Below are 20,640 nucleotides of genomic sequence, written 5' to 3'. Positions count from 1 at the left end.
CCCCATCCCTGGGATTCTCCAGGCAAGAACACTGGAGTGGGTTGCCATTTCCTAGAGAAGCCCAATCCCTTTGTGCTGCTGCTGCTGCTAAGTCGCTTCAGTCGTGTCTGATTCTGTGCAACCCCATAGATGGCAGCTCATCAGGCTCCCCTGTTCCTGGGATTCTCCAGGCAAGAACACTGGAGTGGGTTGCCATTTCCTTCTCCAATGCGTGAAAGTGAAAAGTGAAAGCGAAACCGCTCAGTAGTGTCCGACTCACAGTGACTCCAGGGACTGCAGCCTACCAGGCTCCTCCATCCATGGGATTTTCCAGGAAAGAGTACTGGAATGGGTTGCCATTGCCTTCTCCCTTTACCCACCCACAGAAACCTGAAAGATGCCTGTCTTCCAGTTCCTGGTCTGCAAAGGGAGGTTTGCACTGACTAATAGCAGACTTCACTTTTTCTTTTCTTTATTATTTATCCAGTAGAGTGTGAGAGACTCAGCCATGCATGGAATTGACCCAAGCCTCTTGTATTTTTCTTCACTGGGACGTGGGTATTGTCCAACTCAGGAACCAACACAGCAAAGAAAAGTCACACTTGGCCTCCAGCATTGACTACTGTGGCTCAGGGGGCATCAGTTAAGAGTGTGTGCTTTGGAATTTGGCAAATCCCGGCTCAGCACCTGACCAGGTGTCACCTTAGTTGAGTCACTTCCGTCTCAGCCTTGGCTTCCTCTTTTGTAAAATTGGTGTAATAATCGTACCTCCCTTTATGGGTGCTCTTGTTTTTTCTGTGTTCGCCTGAGCTGTTCTGCTCATTTATCACCTGCTTGATCTTTGTGGGGACATTTTTCCCTGTTGCTCAGCTGGTAAAGAATCTGGCTGCAATGTGGGAGACCTGGGTTTGATCCCTGGTTGGGAAGATCACCTGGGGAAGGGAAAGGCTACTCACCCCAGTATTCTGGCCTGGAGAATTCCATGGACTGTATACTCCATGGGGTCACAAAGAGTTGGATACGACTGAGTGACTTTCACTCGCTTTTGTTGGTGACTGTTGCTGCTTTCAGGGGCTTCCCAGGTGGCACAGTGGAATCCCCCTGTTAATGTAGGAGACGCAAGAGACACAGATTCTATCCCCAGGTCAGGTAGACCCCTGGAGTAGGAAATGGCAACCTATGCCAGTATTTTTGCCTGGAAGATTACATGGACAGAGGAGCCTGGCAGGCTACGGTCCATGGGGTTGCAAAAGAGTGGGACACAACTGAATGACTAAGAACGCGGGCACACTCCTTTCAGAGCTTGAAACCATCTTTTTCTCTGCCAGTCAATATATTGATTCTGTCTTCTCTCCTTCACCCTCTCCACTCTCTTCCCACCTCCTCCTCTTTCAACCCTTCTCCCTCCATCTTGTACCCACCCGCCACCTCTCATCATGGTCAAATCATTCTCCATCCTTTGCAAGTCCAGCCAGCTCCAGTATGATGCCCAGTTTTACAGATGAGGGACTGGAGACCAGCAAAATACTTCCTTTCTTGGGATGACCCAGAAACCTTGCTTCATAAGTGGGAGATGAACCCACATTCTGTGACTCTTATTTCAGTGCCTCTTATAAAGACTCTGCTGACCTTCCTAGCATCGAGGGCAAGCATGTGAGTTGGGTGTGTAGGATCTGGTCCTTGTCTTTGACTGATACGTGAACAATGTCTTAAATACTTCAAGATTATAAAATTCAACCAGAGAGATTGTTAACTTCAGCCAGAGAGAAACTAGGGTTTTGACTCTAACTTAAATCTTGATTTTTAATTTTAGTGCAGAGCTTCAGTCACCTCTAAAGTCTGCTCTGCCTAGCCTTAAACCATCATCCCTGTGGACTCAAGATGAAAGAGCACAGATCTTCCTTATTATGATGGAAGACTTATGGACATCAAGGGCAGGAAATTAAGCACCCCTTACTCAAGAGTAACCTGGAAGTAGTGTTGGAACACATTTCATTATTAGTCTTCCTACAGAACGATGTCCCCTGCTTTTCAGTCCACAGGGCCACCAACTGCTCCTAAGTTGATGTTTCTACTTTCAGAAAAAGAGCTAAGACAGACTTTATCCCCTAATTCCACTCCTGTTGCTTCATTGGCTCAGTTTGGGTCACATGTTCACCAATTATCCAATCAAAGGTGGCCAGAGTCACATGTTCACCAATTATCCAATTGAAGGTGGCCAGAGTTGGGGGTAGGGGTGGGGTGGTTCGTACTTCCAAACATGGCGGCCAATGTCCATCTTGCTGGTACCAGGGGGATGGATATCAAGACATGACAAATTCCTGTTGAGTGTCTAGAACAACACTGATGGCATCATATCCATTGAACATTCATGACATTACCTCTTACCACATGCCAGACATGAAAGTTGGTCTCTACCTTCGTGGACTTTCCAATCGCTTAGATTTTTCTTGGTTTAGCTCCTTTCACTTTCTAAGAGGAACACTTGTGTTTAGTGTTGTTTCCCCAGCTTGAAGTTTTCCATGCAGGGGTTACAGACACATCTGTTTTATATTCTTTTGTACAAATTATGAAGAAAGAATGGATCAAAAAAACTTTCTGAACAGCACTTAAAGCCCACTAGTCCCCCGACCCTGATCTTTTTTTGCAGTGACCCCTTTGAGGGGTCCGATAGGTGGATGTTTCAGTTCAGTTCAGTTGCTCAGTTGTGTTGGACTGTTTGCGACCCCATGAACTGCAACAGGCCAGGCCTTCCTGTCCATCACCAACTGTCGGAGTTTACTCAAACTCATATCCATAGAGTCTGTGTTGCCATCCAACCAGCTCATCCTCTGTCGTCCCCTTCTCCTTACACCTTCAATCTTTCCCAGCATTAGGGTCTTTTCAAATAAGTCAGTTCTTTGCATCAGGTGGCCAAAGTATTGAAGTTTCAGCTTCAGCATCAGTCCTTCCAATGAATATTCAGGACTGATTTTCTTCAGGATGGACTGGTTAGATTTCCTTGCAGTCTAGTTAATATTTGCTACTGATGGATATTCTCTGTCCACAGGTAGAGTGATAATGGAAGTTTCTTCCTGTTTTTTCCCTTCCCCCTCTTAGCTATTACCTCCTTGACACAAGAACTCTGCTTTGAGCCCAGCTGAATTTTTAATGAATTTTCCTTTAAGTACTGTCTTTTTTGAAACTTCTCTCTTCATTTTCTTAAGGGACCAGCAGGTAGCTGGATTTTGAAAGTGTCTACTGCCAGGATAGCATGTTATCATAGGCCACAAAAGTACCATATAAATGGTGGGCTAGGCAGACTTCAGAGATATCTGAGACTCGGCACTAAAATTAAAAATCATGATTTAGGTTATAACCAAAACCCTAGCTTCTCTCTGGCTGAAGTTTACAGTTGTCTTGAAATTTTGTCAATCATAAATCAATTATAACACCTGAGGTAAAGGGAGAAAAATGAAATAAAGTTATCACGAGAGTCCCCTTCAGAGGCTGGCATGGGAAAGCCAGTAGACAGAAGATGAGCAAACTTGGATCTCAGAGTTAGTTACTACTCCTGGGGCTTTCTAGAAGAAAGAGAATCCAGTGTATAAACCACCACAAGCCTTGTGGTCAGTGTTTATAAGCTTTGGATCTCTTTGTGCATTTCTCCGACCAACAGAGCTTCACATTGTGCAAAACACACTTAATCAGGCTTTTTTTTTTTTTTTAATTTAAAAATGCCTATTTTTTTTTTTTTTTTTGGCTGCACTGAGGCTTTGTTGCAGTGTGTGCAGTATAAGGGCTTCTCTTGTTGAGGCACCAGGGCTCTGGAGCACAGTCTCTCTAATAGCAGTGTGGGTTTAATTGCCCTGAATTATGTGGGATCTTGGAGAAGGACATGGCAACCCACTCCAGTATTCTTGCCTGGAGAATCCCAGGGACAGAGTAGCCTGATGGGCTGTTGTCTATGGGGTCACACAGAGTCAGACATGACTGAAGCAACTTAGCAGCAGCAGCAGCAGCATGTGGGATCTTAGTTCCCAGACCAGGGGCCAAACCTGCATTACCCTCCATTGGAAGGCGATTCTTAACCACTGGACCACAAGGGAAGTCCCTATTTAATCAGTTTTGTTGGGAATTTTTGCTTGCTTTCCTTGTCTATTTGAGTTGAAGTTTTAGGAATATGATTTTTTATATGCGAAAGTTCCATTGGTGTTAGTTAGGGTAAACTTTTAACTTCATTTATAGGAAGAGGTTGGAGAAGGAACTGGCAACCCACTCTAGTATTCTTGCCTGGAAAATCCCATGGACAGAGAAGACTGGGGGGCTACAGTCCATAGGGTCGCAAATGAGTCAGAAACGACTGAATTTGACTCAACAACGACATAGGAAGGGCTGGCTGGCTGCAGCAAAACCATGGCAGCTACAGCAGTGGGTGTTGACTTGCAAGTTGACGGTCATCTTGGCTGTGCCCCTGGGCAGTCAGTGTTTCAACTCTGCTCCCTCAGTGGTAAGAACAGAAGCAGTAGTAGTATGAGCATGTCTTAAGAAGAGACTTGCCAGGAATTAATCTGTGTGATGGTAGGAGCTAGTAGGACAAGCTGGAAATCCACAGGGCAGGCCACCAGGATGATGGGAAACTGAAAATTCAGACAAGAGATGACCTTGCAATTCACAGGCTGAAGTTCTTTTTGTTTTTTTTTTTTTTTTCATGGAAACCTCAGTTCAGCTCCTATGATCTTATCTCCATACCTATACTTTTGTCTCTGCTTTAATGAGTTTTTGTTTTTTTCATCCCCAGTCTCTCCCTTCCTTAATGGATATCTGAAATATCTATTTGTGTTTGTTTAATCTCCCTGATGGGAATGGTTTCTGTGAAGCTTGATCTCGGTGCCATTTGATTGTTTACTTATTATTTTCACTCCCAGAATAGAAATTTGACAAGAGTTTTGGGTTGGCCAAAAAGCTCGTACAGATTTTTCTGTAGATGGTACAAAAACCCAAACGGACTTTTTGGCCAACAAGAAACATGGGTTCAGTCCCTGGGTTGGGAAGATCCCCTGGAGGAAGGCTTGGCAACCCACTCTAGTATTCTCGCCTAGAGAATCCCATGGACAGAGGAACCTGGAGGGCTGCAGAGAGTTGAACACGACTGAATGACTAAGCACACACACACAAGATATGTTCAGGTAATACTTGGTACAAAATGAATGAGTGACTGCAGTTTATCTAGAGGGGGAAAAATACATGTACGACATGACAATGCTTCAGCTTCTCTAGCTCAATTATCATGTTTTCAGACTTTCATTCTAAATGTTCTGTTCTGTTGACAAGTAGCTATTAGTTCCCAATTTAATATCAATGTAAAGCAAATCATCTGTATTTAAAAGGGAAGAAAAATAGTACTTATCACATAGATTGTTGAGAAGGTTAAGGTAGCACTATAATTACACGTGTCATCTCTCGTTATTCTTATTCTGCTTGTTTCTTAAAACTATAGCTCAGAGGAATGTGAACTCTGCATGCTGGTCTCTGTCAAAAGTGAACCATGAAAAGATAAAATGGGTAGGAACAGAATTTCAAGAAAGATCTGAGTCGATGGGAAAATTTGGAGTATCCCTGAATAACTCATTAGGAAAATAAACATTTGCTGTATCAAAAAATATACCTTTTAGTGACTTCCCTGGAGATCCAGTGGTTAAGACTCCATGCTTCCAATGCAGGAGGCATGAATTTGACTGCTGCTTGGAGAACTAAGATCCCACGTGCCACAACTGAGGGTTCACATGCTATAACTAAAAAGATTCAGAGTCAAAAAAAATTTTAAGTAAAAAAATTGTATATTTATATACACACACACACACTCTAAGACTCATTGGATTTGACTGTGTGAACCCTCAGTACTTTCACTTTGGCCATTCTGGGAGTCAGGCTTCATGTCCCTTGTCCCTTTTTGCTTGCTCTGTCATTCTAGGTCACATGATGAATTCTGGCGCATTGCACTGTGTTCTTTAAGAGGTGTTCATACAGTCCTTGGGGTTGCAGAAGAGTCTGACATGACTTAGTGACCAAATACCAGCAGGGTGGTGGTGCCAAGTGCCCCAGAGATGAAACCACAAGAGAATCAATCAAAGAAATTATCAGCGTTTATCTGGTGAGAAAAGAAAAAGACTCATGGCTGGGAGGAAGGAGAAGGGATGGGAACTCTTTCTTAAGGATTGGAAGGGTCACCATGTCAATGGAGCCTTCTCTCTCTCTCTTTTTTTTTTTTTAAATAAATTCCAAAGTAGAAGTTAAAAGGCTATCAGTTTTAGCTCAGGTTTGTTATTGTTGTTGTTGCTTAGTCACTAAGTCGTATTTAACTCTTCTGTGACCCCATGGACAGTAGCCCACCAGGCTCCTCTGTCCATGGAATTTCCCAGACAGGAATACTGAAGTAGATTGCTACTTCCTCTGTTAAGGGAATCTTCCTGACTACCAGGGATAATACCCAGGTCTCTTGCATTGCAGGCTGAATCTTTACCACTGAACCACTTGGAAAGCCCCTTAGCTCAGGATAAAGACCCAAAAAGTATGGCCCAGTGCATAGAGCAGGGATTAAACTTTCAAGCACCAACGTGTTGATCTGATCCTGGCCTCACAACTTGCTAGCTCCTTGAACCTGGGCATGCTAGGTGCTGCTGCTGCTGCTAAGTTGCTTCAGTCGTGTCCAACTCTGTGCGACCCCATAGACAGCAGCCCACTAGGTTCCTCTGTCCCTGGGATTCTCCAGGTTAGGCACGCATATAAACATGTTTGATGTATTGACTCATTTAAGCCACACAACTTTTTGAGATGGATATTACACACTCACACACACAAATGCTATTTATTGTGTGACTTTACAGATGTGGAGACATTAGGTAATTCACCTCAAGTCACCCAGCTCATAGGTGGTAGATCTGCAGTTACCCGTAGGTGCTTGCTGGCACCAGAGCCACCCATTGCCAGCTCTGTGAATGCATAACTGAATCTTTAGTGTGTTGTGTAGATACAGGGCTGTTGACTTTTAAAGAAATGCAAATGTTACAGTTGGCAGTTAAGTTTCATCTGGGGCAAAATGAAGCCTGTAGTCCAGGAAACAGTACCTCAGATAGCTCTGAGAAACTGCTCCAAAGAGGGGAGGAGGAGGGTGAAGGTCAATATATATGTGATTTTGATGAAGAGGGAATTCATGCAATCAAGCATTTGTCTTTGCCAAAGATTTCTGCTAGTCATGAGGAGCTGATGTTACCATGAAGGGATTAAGTGCTTTTTTAGATATGTGCTCAGTCACTTCAGTCATGTCCGACTCTTTGTGATCCCATGGACTGTAGCCCACTAGGCTTCTCTATCCATGAGGTACTCCAGGCAGGAATACAGGAGTGAGTTGTCGTGCCCTCCTCCATGGGATCTTCTCCACCCAGGGATCAAACCTGTGTCTCCTGTGTCACCTACATTGCAGGTGGATTCTTTACCACTGAGCCACCAGGGAAGCCCCTTCTAGATACGAGGAGATGAAAAGATTGGGTTCATAAAATCAGTTTCTGAAAATATCTAACTATCTGAAGATCTTTCCTGCCAGTTCCCCCTCACCCCCAGCACAGAGTCCCTCATTCCTGGTCTCCACCCTGAACTCCTTTCAGGGGGTGTTGAAGGTCAGCAGCTGCAGTAGCACGTGATTTAGTCCTTGTAGAAGTAGATGACAAGTGCCCATGCTGCTGCTGCTAAGTCGCCTTAGTTGTGTCCGACTCTGTGCGACCCCATAGACGGCAGCCCACCAGGCTCCGCCGTCCCTGGGATTCTCCAGGCATGTAGTGGACAGGACATTCTTAAAACTATTAGAAAAAGTACCCTTGGCTACTGTTTTTCTAGTAAAGGGATTGGTTTATTGGGAGAAAGCTTTTTTGAATTTTCAAAACATATGCATTTCCAACCATACCCCCATAGGCTTCTTTTTTTCTATTTACTAAGTTTCTTTAAAAGTCTTTTGGAGGAGAAAGAAAAATGTGATTTCCAGGGTGTGATTATATTGCAAACTTTGAGAATCTGTCTTTCAGGCTAAAGAATGGTCTCATGTCTTTGTGTTATTAGGAAGTGTATACTTTGCCAATGAACCTTGGCTTCCGTTAACACCAGAAACCAGTCAGGCATTGTCAGCCTGGGACCGGATTTTTTCATTCTTGGAGAGAAATAAATAAAACACGATTACTTGCCCTCCAAGAGAGTGCCTGCCAACTTCCTCTGCAATAATTAAGTTTTCAGGCTTCACTATCAACCTGACCAGACACTAATGAGATGCTAAAGTGTTCAAAGAAGTTTCATTAACATTTTAAAGCTTTCCCTGCCCTAGGGAAGCATCTTGTTTTCAAATATGGTCTCTGATGGGTAAAGTAAGGCAGAGTATCTTCTGATGGATGGGCTGTCAGAGGAAATCTAATGTGACCAGCTGCTTGCTCAGAAATGGAAAGGAAATTAATCGATAAGTAGGACTTGACATCACCTCTAGGGACTGTCAGCAGCATCCATCCAGTAGCTGCAACTCCTGGATGCAGTGACTACACAAGAGGTAAGTGGTGGGGCTGGAACCTGACAAGCACAGGGTATCCTACTCTTTGTGCTCATAACTACTCTCTTGTTGTTGCTGTTCAGTCGCTCAGTCGTATCCGATTCTTTGGAACCCCATGGACTGCAGCATGCCAGGCTTCCCTGTCCTTCATCTCCTGGAGCTTGCTCAAACTCATGTCCATTGAGTCGGTGGTGCCATCCAGCCATTTCATCCTCTGTTGCCCCTTCTCCTCCTGCCCTCAATCTTTCCCTGCATCAGGGTCTTTCCCAATGAGTCAACTCTTGGCATCAGGTCATTTTGCCTCTAATACAGAAAAGTAGATTCCTCTCTTGGCCACTGACTCCAGGACTGTCAGCAAGTCAATTCAACTCTAAAGAATCTTAGCTTTTCCTCTTAACAGAAAAGGTAAGCTCACGCTACCTCGCATGCTCTATTGTTCTATGAATATGATACAGTATCATTATTTATCACATGGTCAATCAACAAGAGTCCATGCTTTCACGTGCTCCTTGAGGCAAAATGGGCAACAGCAGTCAGTAAGGCATTTTGTACAATTGACACTTTGTCAAGCGCAAATCGTGAAGCAGATGTAAACACTATTATTACTATCATTGCTGCTCCTGGAATTAATTCAGAGGGTTCACTGGTCGAGTCTCTCAGTTCAGTTCAGTCACTCAGTTGTGTCCAACTCTTTGTGACATCGTGGACTGCAGCATGCCAGGCTTCACTGTCCATCACCAACTCCTGGAACTTGTTCTAACTCATGTCCATCGAGTTGGTGATGCCATCCAACTGTCTCATCCTCTGTTGTCCCCTTCTCCTGCCTTCAATCTTCCCCAGCATCAGGGTCTTTTCAAATGAGTCAGTTCTTTGCATCAGATGGCCAAAGTATTGGAGTTTAAGCTTCAGCATCAGTCCTTCCAATGAATATTCAGGACTGATTTCCTTTAGGATTAACTGGTTTGATATCCTTGCAATCCAAGGGACTCTCAAGTCTTCTCTAACACCATAGTTCAAAAGCATCAATTCTTCAGCGCTCAGTTCTCTTATAGTCCAACTCACACATCTGTACATGACTACTGGAAAAACCATAGCTTTGACTAGATGGATCTTTGTCGGCAAAGTTATGTCTCTGATTTTTAATATACTATCTAGATTGGTCATAGCTTTTCTTCCAAGAAGGAAGCGTCTTTTAATTTCATGGCTACAGTCACCATCTGCAGTGATTTTGGAGCCCCCCAAAATAAAGTCTGTCACTGTTTCCATTATTTCCCCATCTATTTGCCATGAAGTGATGGGACCAGAGGCCATGATCTTCGTTTTTTGAATGTTGAGTTTTATGCTAGCTTTTTCACTCTCCTCTTTCACTTTCATCAAGAGGCTGTTCAGTTCCTCTTCACTTTTTGCCATAAGGGTGGTGTCATATGTGTATCTGAGGTTATTGATATTTCTCCTGGAAATCTTGATTTCAGCTTGTGCTTCTTCCAGCCCAGCATTTCACATGATGTACTCTGTATATAAGTTAAATGAATAGGGTGATAATATACAGCCTTGACATACTTCTTTCCCAATTTGGAACCAGTCTATTGTTCCATGTCTGGTTCCAACTGTTGCTTCTTAACCTGCATACAGATTTCTCAGGAGGCAGGTAAGGTTGTCTGGTATTCCCATCTCTTGAAGAATTTTCCACAGTTTGTTGTGATCTACATAGTCAAAGGCTTTGGAGTAATCAATAAAGCAAAAGTAGATGTTTTTCTGAAACTCTCTTGCTTTTTCAATGATCCAGCAGATGTTGGCAGTTTGATCTCTGGTTCCTCTGCCTTTTCTAAATCCAGCTTGAACATCTGAAAGTTCACAGTTCACTTGGAGAATTTTGAACATTACTTTGCTAGCATGTGAGATTAGTGCAATTGTGTGGTAGTTTGAGCATTCTTTGAAATTGCCCTTCTTTGGGGTTGGAATGCAAACTGACCTTTTCCAGTCTTGTGGCCACTGCTGAGTTTTCCAATTTTGCTGGCATATTGAATGCAGCACTTTAACAGCAGCATCTTTTAGGATTTGAAAGAGCTCAACTGAAATTCCATCACCTCCACTAGTTTTGTTCGTGGTGGTGCTTCCTAAGGCCCACTTGACTTCGCATTCCAGGATGTCTGGCTCTGGGTGAGTAATCACACCATCGTGGTTATCTGGGCCATGAAGATATTTTTTGTATAGTTCTTCTGTGTATTGTTGCCACCTCTTCTTAATATCTTCTGCTTCTGTCTCTGGGATGCTAACAAGTTAAACTAGAGGGAATTCTGTGGTGATCCAGAGGACTCGGAACTCTGACTGCTATGGCCTGCATTTGCTCTGGGGCAGGGAACTAAGATCCTACAAGCCGTGTGCATGTGTGCATGCTGAGTCGTTTCTGTCACGTGCAGCTCTTTGTGACCCCATGGACTGTAGCCCGTCAGACTTCTCTGTCCATGGGATTGTCCAGGCAAGTATACTCGGGTGGGTTGCCATGCCCTCCTCCAGGGGATCTTCCCGACCCAGGGATTGAACCCATGTCTCTCATGTCTCCTGCAATGGCAGGCGGGTTCTTTACCACTAATGCTACCTGGGAAGCCCTCAAGTCATGTAGTGCAGCCAAAAACAAACAAATAAACAAACACCTAAACTAGAGAGCATTGTCCAGATGTGTTGAGGACCAAAAGGGCCATAGCTTAGCTACATTTAGCCCTTAATAGGCTCCTTTTAACTTGAAAAGATGCTAATAGTCACAGCATTAAGGCTGTCAAATTCTCCATTTGTCACCATTGTTCTAACACAAAGTGACACTTGGAATTCTGTGGCCAGACTGTCCTGCTTCCAACCTCTCAGCCTCATCTTAACCATGGCACGGAAAGCTGGTCAGCCCTCGGGGGCCCCTTCTGCACGGAGCTTGGCTTTACCTCTTGGTTCTGTCTCAGAAAGCTGATCTTTCCATAAAAGAACTCACCAGTGGACTGCCTGCTTTTGCAAAGGAGAGAGTGAGGTACATCTGAAGATGTGTGCAGGAAACTCGAGTTTTCCTGATGCAGGGATCCCCCCTAGTGGACAGTAAACAAAGCAGTGGCCTGGCCCTTTGCCTGGTGAGGCCAAGATGGGTAGGCAGCTCCTGGGCAGGCGGCCTGAGGACCAAGGAGGACATTTGTGCTCTTTTCCAGTTCCAGGAGGGACCTGATCCCTCCTTCTCTCTGCTTGCCTCCAGGAGTCCGGAAGGTTTTTATGTTTACTCCTTTCTGCCCTTGGATCCTCTTTTTTTTAAATATTAGTATTTTAAAAATAATTTTTAGTTATTTATTTTATTTTTGGCCATGCTGAGACTTCATTGCTGCTTGGGCTTTTCTCTAGTTGTAGCAAGTGGGAGCTACTCTCTCGTTGCAGTGCACAGGCTTCTCACTGAAGTGATTTCTCTTGTTGCAGAGCACGGCTCTGGGGTGTGCAGGCTTAAGTAGTTGCGGTTCCCAGGATCTAGAACACAGGATCTGTAGCTGTGGTGCATGGGCTTCGTTGCTCCACAGCATGTGGCATCTTCCCGGGTCAGGGGTCAAACCCATGTCTCCTACATTGGCAGGTAGTTTTTTTATCACTGAGACACCAAGGAAGACCTGGAACCTGTTTTTGTTTTTAAAATCAGGTTGTGTAAACATTCAAAATCTATCCCCCATCATCCGTCCACTATCCTACCCCCTGGCCTTTCTGCTTCTTCTTTAGTCCTGTGCCCCTATTTTAATCTCACCATCAAATACTCCATTCCTTTCTATTTTATGTTGGTAGTGATGCATTTCAAGCAGTCTTGGAACTGTGGTTATACGTCAGTAGATACCCTGCACAGACAGCCATACAGCAGAGTACAGAATCTGAAGTCTCATGACATAGATTCAAATCCAGGTTCTACTACACTTTCTGTGGCCTTGGGCTAGTTGTCTCATCAGTTCAAGGCTTGGTTTCTTTCTTCTATTTAATTTGTATTTTATATTGGAGTATAGTTGATTTACAATATTGTGTTAGTTTCAGGTGTTCAGCTAAGTAATTCAGAAACACATACACATCTATCTATTCTTTTTCAGGTTCTTTTCCCATATAGGTTATTACAGAGCATTGAGTAGAGTTTCCTGTGCTACGCAGTAAGTTCCCTACCTGCTAACCTTCAAGTTGCAAGCTTTCAAAGATGTGAATGTGCATTCACATATTCAATCATGTAAGTTAGTTCATGTGTCTGATGTATATTGTCACGTGTGTGTCCTCTACAAGTGGCTGTGCTGATGTGTACTGCACTATACTAATACTGTATAGAGGACAGTCTGCAGTATCTTCATCTCAAGCCCAGAATGTCATCTATGATAAGAAAAAAAAAGAGCCACTACCCAGACATCACTAGATTGTTTTTTCAGGAGGGTACTGTGCTCAGTCATGTGTGACTCTTTGTGACGCCGTGGACTGTGGCCCACCAGACTCCTCTGTCCATGAGAATTCTCCAAGAAAAATCCTGTAGTGAGTTGCCATGCCCTCCTCCAGGGGATCTTCCCAACCCAGGGATCGAACCCAGGCTTCTTGCATTGCAGGCAGATTCTTTACCATCTGAGCCAAGAGGGTAGATAGAATGGAATCCAGCAAGGAACCAGAACCTGTGCCATCAGCATCAGGCATAAGTGACATTGCAGTTGCCCTCCATCTCCTATTGCTGACAATCCTTAGCTCTACCATCTCTCACCTCCTCTCCCTCCTCCAGTCAGTCACTCTTCCTGCCTGTTCACAGAATGCCAGCCCCTGTTCACCAGCTATTGTACTGTACTACTGTACAGAACAACACTCTGGCACTCTAAGATTAGAAATGCTTTCTTTATTTTTTGTGTTTGCTTTTTATGTATTATTTGTGTGAAAAGTATTATAAACCTATTATAGTACAGTACTATATAGCCAACTGTGTTAATTGGATACCTAGACTAGCTTTGTTGGACTTATGGACAAATTGGACTTATGAACATGCTCTTATAGCATAACTTATTCAAATGTAGAGGGGACTTACTGTACAATTTGTTCTTGCCTTGGTTTCTTAATCTTTTCAAAATACTCATTCTATGCAATGAAAGTGTCGTTTGGTTTGTTCTAGGGCCAATTAGTGTCATTCTTTATTTTTGGGGGCTCCAAAATCACTGCAGATGGTGATTGCAGCCATGAAATTAAAAGACACTTACTCCTTGGAAGGAAAGTTATGACCAACCTAGTAGGCATATTCAAAAGCAGAGACATTACTTTGCCAACAAAGGTCCGTCTAGTCAAGGCTATGGTTTTTCTTGTGGTCATGTATGGATGTGAGAGTTGGACTGTGAAGAAAGCTAAGCGCCGAAGAATTGATGCTTTTGAACTGTGGTGTTGGAGAAGACTCTTGAGAGTCCCTTGGACTGCAAGGAGATCCAACCAGTCCATTCTAAAGGAGATCAGTCCTGAGTGTCCTTTGGAAGGAATGATGCTGAAGCTGAAACTCCAGTACTTTGGCCACCTCATGCGAAGAGTTGACTCATTGGAAAAGACTCTGATGCTGGGAGGGATTGGGGGCAGGAGGAGAAGGGGATGATAGAGGATGAGATGGCTGGATGGCATCATCGACTTGATGAACGTGAGTTTGAGTGAACTCTGGGAGTTAGTGATGGACAGGGAGGCCTGGCATGCTGCAATTCATGGGGTTGCAAAGAGTTGGACATGACTGAGTGACTGAACTGAACTGAACTGAGGCCCAATATGAGATTTTCTAAAGTTCCCAAGTTTTTTCAGATCATCTTTTAACCAGAAAGGTGAGAGTGGACAACTAAATTTACTGAATGATTCCCAGGCACCCAGTTCTTTAAAGTGATGGATACAGCAGTCATTTAGGATTTAAGTGATTTTATCTCCATTTCAGTTGGAAGAAAAGCTATGACAAACCTCAAAAGTGTTAAAAAGCAGAGACATTACTTAAAGGTCTGTATAGTCAAAGCTATGGTTTTTCCATTAGTTATGTATGGATGTGAGAGTTGGACTGTAAAGAAGGCTGAACACTGAAGTATTCATGCTTTCAAACTGTGGTGTTGGAGAAGACTCTTGAAAGTTCCTTGAACAGCAAGAAGATCAAAGCAATCAATCCTAAAGGAAATCAGTACTGAATATGCATTGGAAGGACTGATGCTAAAGCTCCAATGTTTTGGCCACTTGATACAAAGAGCTGACTCATTGGAAAAGACTCTGATGCTGGGAAAGAGATTGAAAGCAAAAGGAGAAGGGGGCAGCAGAGAATGAGATAGTTAGCATCACCGGCTCAGTGGACATGAGTTTGAGCAAGCTCCAGGAGATGGTGAAGGACAGGGAAGCCTGGTGTGCTGCAGTCCATGGGGTCACAAAGAGTTGGACATGACTGAGTGAGTAAACAAAAGTCTCCATTTCACAGTAAGACTGAAGCTCTGAAAGTTTCTGTGCCATGATCATTCATGTAATAAACAAGTAAAGTGAGGTTTGAGTCCCATTCGCCCACTCCAGTGTCTGTGCCTTGTCACCTATGATGATAATGAAATTCTTAGTTTGTTAATTCATTTATTCGTTTATTTTTGACCATTCTGGGTCTTAGTTGCTGCACAAGGGCTTCTCATTGCAGTGGCGTCTCTTGTGGAGCAAGGGCTCTAGGCGTGTAGGGCTTCAGTAGTTTTGGTGCGTAGGCTCAGTAGTTGTGGCCCACGGGCTTAGTTGGTCCGAGGCATGCAAGATCTTTCTGGACCAGGGATCAGACCTGTGTCCCCTGCATTGGCAGGTGGATTCTTTAGCACTGGACCTCCAGGCAAGCCCACCAACCCATGATGATGAACATTAAGGAAACACCTAATGAACTTCGTGGATGTTTTAATTGGCTGCTACGTTGGTGGGAGAGCCCCCTGAATCATGACTGAACCTCCTTTTCTTAAAGGATGCTGAAGGGTTAAAGTGAGCATACTAAGATCAGTCAGAGGCTTTGACTCTCTGGAGAAGTGTTGGGAAGCAAACACTTCTGCATGAAGCCAGATGGATGTTAAACATCTCATTTCACTGCATGCTGAAGATAAAGTGAACAGCAAAACAAAAATACAAAGACAAAATGAAATGGGAACCATTTAGAGGGGGGATTTCTCTGTAAAGAAGGCATCCCTTGAGGGTGAATCAATACAGGCTACTCATCTCCTGCATTGTACATGAGTTCATTAAAAAATCAGTGGCCTCACCAATCAATAAAGCTTCAGGGACCCAGGCCTGTCTGACAACCCAGAGGGTGCAAATTGCACAAAAGTAGATGGCTACTCTCCAGGAAGAAGGAATTTTCTCAAGTCAAATCAATAGACCCGCATGTCCAGGCTGCATAAGCTGGGGAACATTAATGGAGTTGTTTCAAAAAACCAAGGCTAATAAGCTCTGCTGTTATTCGATTTAACTTCAAAGATCCTGGTGTAAACTTACCTGAGGAGAGCAAAATCAAGTAGGGAAGAAAAGCGTTTTTCACCTGCATCCCCGGGAAGGCCATGTACCAACAGAAATCAATGACTTTCACGTGGACACACCACCTTTGTAGAATGCATGTTTCAGGGATCGACTTGCAGATGTAAACTGAAAGCTTTGCCTCAGGGTGGAGTGTAGCCTGCAGCCTCCAGACATGGTCTTCCTAAATCCTAGGTATAAATGCATCAGCTAGAATCCTTGTTATAAGTCTTGCTGCTGCTGCTGCTGCTACTAAGTTGCTTTGCAACCCTATGGACCATAGCCCACCAGGCTTCTTTGTCCGTGGGGATTCTCCAGACAATACAGGAGGGGGTTGCCATGCCCTCCTCCTGGGGATCTTCCCAACCCAGGGATTGAACCCACATCTCTTATGTCTCCTGCATTGGCAGGCAGGTTGTTTACCACTGGTGCCACCTGGGAAGCCCTCTAAGCCTTGAGATCTTAATTCAGGATTTCTCAACCCTGCCATTTGCAGTCTGATAATCCTTTATTGTAAGGGTTTATCCTATCCATTGTACAGTGGGCTTTTTTTTTTTTTTTTAATTCATTTTGCTGCACTGGGTATTAGTTGTGGCACACACAATCTTTAGTTGCAGCATTTGGGATCTAGTTCCCTGACCGAACCTGAGTCCCCTGCATTGGGAGCACAGAGTCTTAGCCACTGAACCACCAGGGAAGTCCCTGTGCAGTGTTTCTCAGCATCTTTAGCCTCTTCCCCACTAGATAACAATGGCAACCCCTTGCCTGAGTTGTAACAAGCAAACATACCTCCAGACCTTGCTAAATGTCCCCTGGAAAGTCTTTTAACCTCAGGTGAAATTGTTCCTGGGTAAGAATTGAATTTTACTTGCAGAAAAAAAATTGTGGAAAAAAAGGTAATATCTTGAACCTTATAAACGAATATTTAGGAGGTTAGGGCCTTTGGGATGATAGGAACCAGAGATAAAACTGATTAGACACTTCCTTTTTAAAAATAATTATTTATTTGGCTGTGCCAGGTCTTAGCCGCAGCACTCAGGATCTTCAGACTTCATTGCAGCATGCAGGATCTTTATTTAGTTGCGGCATGTGGGATCTAGTTTCCTGACCAGGGATTGAACCCAGGCCTTCTGCACTGAGAATGTGCAGTCTTAGACACTGGGCCACCAGGAAAGCCCCTGGATACTTTATTTTGTTTGTTGTTTCTATGTACCAGTTTTATTTCTCCAGATAAGCTTCTTCACAAAATAGAGACCATGACCATGAGTAGACTGAAGCTCGTATCTGTGCAACTCTGTGATAAGCAAGGAAAAGAATCTTTTCCAACCAAGTTCAATCCAAAAGCACCAGGAAGGAGTCTATTCCAGCTTAAGTAACAAATCTGCAAGTCTCTCTGGAGCTGTCTGCGTTCAGGGGGAGTTGACAGACTCCAGTTGGCTCATATCTTCTCCTGTTGGGCAGGGGTTTCCTGCTAAGGAGAAGAAAAGAAACTTATCCATTCATCCATCCACCCATCCATCAATCATGTACTTTGTACTATTCACTGTCTTGAGTGTTGAAGATATAAAGATAAATAGCTCACCTGTGTCCTGCCTCAGAAAGGTTTTCAGTGCAGTTTATTAGATTTGCAGCTAAACTGGGATAATATCCTACGTCATTTCAGCAGATGGTGATAAGAAACTCTATTTTAGTGATTTGGGAAATGATTGAAAGGGGTCTGGAAGTAGATATGGGACTTATGAGGGAGCAGACAGAATTTGATTAAGAAGACAATGAGAAATAAGGCATTCTCACAGTTGAAAAAACCTCGGCCATTTTCTTCCCCACAATTTTAAACTTTATTTTGTATTGGAGTATAGCTGATTAACAATGTTGTGATAATTTCAGGTGAAAAACAAAGCCATTTGGATGCATGGATCCATTCTCCCTCAAACCCCTCTTCCCTCCAGTCTGCCACATAACATTGAGCAGAGTTCCCTGTGCTCTACAGTAGGTCCTTTTTGGTTATTGCTTTGGCCAGTTTTTAAATAAAATTCCCAAAATGCTTGGGAAAATAGAAGAGATAGCAATTGTCTCAAAGCTCACATTGTAGGGGAAGTGTCAGTGATGATACTGGTGGATAAATGTCCCCCCAGAATCCTACCAATGCCCCTCCCTTGGATAAATACTGATAATTGTTATCTCAGTGTCAGGAGGAAGCTGCAAAGAGGAGAAAACAAAAACTCGTTAGAACCACCGAGATCCAAGATGGCAGAGGATTTGACATCCAGTGAACCTTGAGCCTCATTATAGTCTTGGTATGGTACACCAGGGCTTCCCTGGTGGCTCAGATGGTAAAGGATCTGCCTGCAATGTGGGAGACCTGGGTTTGATCCCTGGGTCGGGAAGATCCCCGGCAAAAGGGTATGGCAACCTACTCCAATATTCTTGCCTGGAGAATTCCAAGGACAGAAGAGCCTGGATCCTAGGATGGGGAACACAAGTATACCTGTGGTGGACTCATTTTGATATTTGGCAAAACTAGTACAATTATATAAAGTTTAAAAATAAAATAAAAAAAAAAAAAAAAAGAAGAGCCTGGAAGGCTATAATCCATGGGGTTGCAAAGAGCTGGACAGGACTGAGCAACTAACACTTTCACTTCCTCAGTACATTAGCTGAATGACATAACCAACCGGCACCATGACAGTTGACAGTTACCATGACAACAACCAGAAAAGCCCAAACAAGGGCTGAAAAGGACAGTTTCATCCATTCTGGGTCCAAACCATGCCCTTGTTCTTGGATAACTCATGAATATTCCTCTCATTCTTGCAAATGCCTCCCTTTTACCTCAGCCTTCCTGTATATGTGGTGTCTTCACCCAAATTGGGTTGAGAAGTTATTTGCAAGCTAGTTTCTGCTTCTCCATTCTTTAGCCATTGAGTAAATCTTGTGCTGTTCCAGTCTCAGCATTGGTTTCATTATTTCGAATCTGATTGGAAAAAGAACTTCCCTGGCTGAGTCAGAGTCTCGGCTCAGGCTAGGACCCTGGCACAAGTCTGGTCAAACTGTTCAGTAACAGAATTATGAAGATCGTGTAAGCTGAGCAAATGAGTTTCGGGTTTATTCTAGTCAGAGAAGGCTCACTGGACAATGGCCACTGGGTGAGAATTCTTTTGAATTATCTTTGAACATAATGAAATTGATAACAATACAAGCGGTCCATAGGATAGAGGAAAGGTTATTTCTAAAGTTCTCGTCCAAAGATCCAAACAATATACTGAAATCCTTGTTTCCTTTATAGCATTAACCATGGGCTGGAATTTTTCTTTCACTTGTTATTTGCTTGGTTCTGTCTTTTGTCCACAATAGAACATGATCCCTGTGGGTTCTCACAAGTCTCTGGAGTTCACTTCTGTATCTACATACAGCACAGCATCTGGTATCTACAGGGTGTTCAGTAAATATTCCCTGAGTTTGTCCATTCATCCATCCATTATTCATTTATTCAATCATTATTCAGTCATGCATATACCCAGTCATCTGTTCAGTGCAGCACTTAATGAATACCTACTCCAGCTGGTTTATCAAAAAAGAGCATTCTTGGTTGATATGTAGGTATTTGGAAGGAAATAATGTCCAGTTTGATAAACAAAAACTGATAGATGCATTGGTGCTTCTGTGTCTCCGTTTAGATTGTGCAAGTGGTACTTTATACATAGGGCATCCTCCCTAATGGAGACTTTTTCTTTTTGATGAACAACCCAAAGCAAGATCTTTCTCAGGTGTATGCTGGTGGATGGGTAGAGAAGCCTGGAATGTAACAGTTCATAGCTTGTATGGAGAGTTTGTTCTCAAAATCATGACTGTCAAGGACAGAGGTTGGAATACCCATACTGGTGGGAATGTATAATGAAGCAACTGCTTTAGAAAGCTTGGCAGTTTCTCAAAATATTAAACATGGAGTTCTCATAGATCCAGAATTCTCACTCCTAGGTATATGCCCAAGAGAAATAAAAATATATGTCCATGTGAAAACTTGTACATGAATCTTCATAGCAACATTACTTGTAATATCAAAACACCCTCAAACATCCATTCTCTGGTAATTGGATAAACACTTGTGGTCTAGGTCTATCCTTACAATGGAACAGTATTTAGCCATTAAAAGGGACGGCACACTGGTAGATATTACCACATGGATGAGACTGGAAAGCATGTTGAGTGCAAGAAGTCAGTCATTAAGAGCCATGCATGGTGTAACTATGTTCACGTGGAAGGTCTGGAACAGAAAAGTCCATGGAAACAGAAACTAGACTTGTGGTTCCCAGAAGCTGCTAGGCAGGGAGTAAGGGATGAGGAGTGACTGCTAATGAGAAGGAGGTTTCCTTGGGGATGATGAAAAAAAATCCTAAAATTAATAGGAGGGTTACTATTGTTAATAGTTAACATCACATACCTGTGTATCTAAATAAAACACTAATTTGTACACTTTGCAAGCTGAATTTTATGATATGATCTCTGGATTTTTTTTTTTTTTTTTTTAAACTTTACATAATTGTATTAGTTTATCTTTAAAAAAAATTTTAGGGCTTCCCTCGTGGCTCAGTGGT

The sequence above is a fragment of the Bos grunniens genome, chromosome 17, assembly GCF_055505025.1.
Source record: "Bos grunniens cultivar Pamir isolate PY7600 chromosome 17, Bosgru_T2T1.0, whole genome shotgun sequence".
In the NCBI taxonomy this organism is placed as follows: domain Eukaryota; kingdom Metazoa; phylum Chordata; class Mammalia; order Artiodactyla; family Bovidae; genus Bos; species Bos grunniens.
This window is presented reverse-complemented; position numbering follows the sequence as displayed.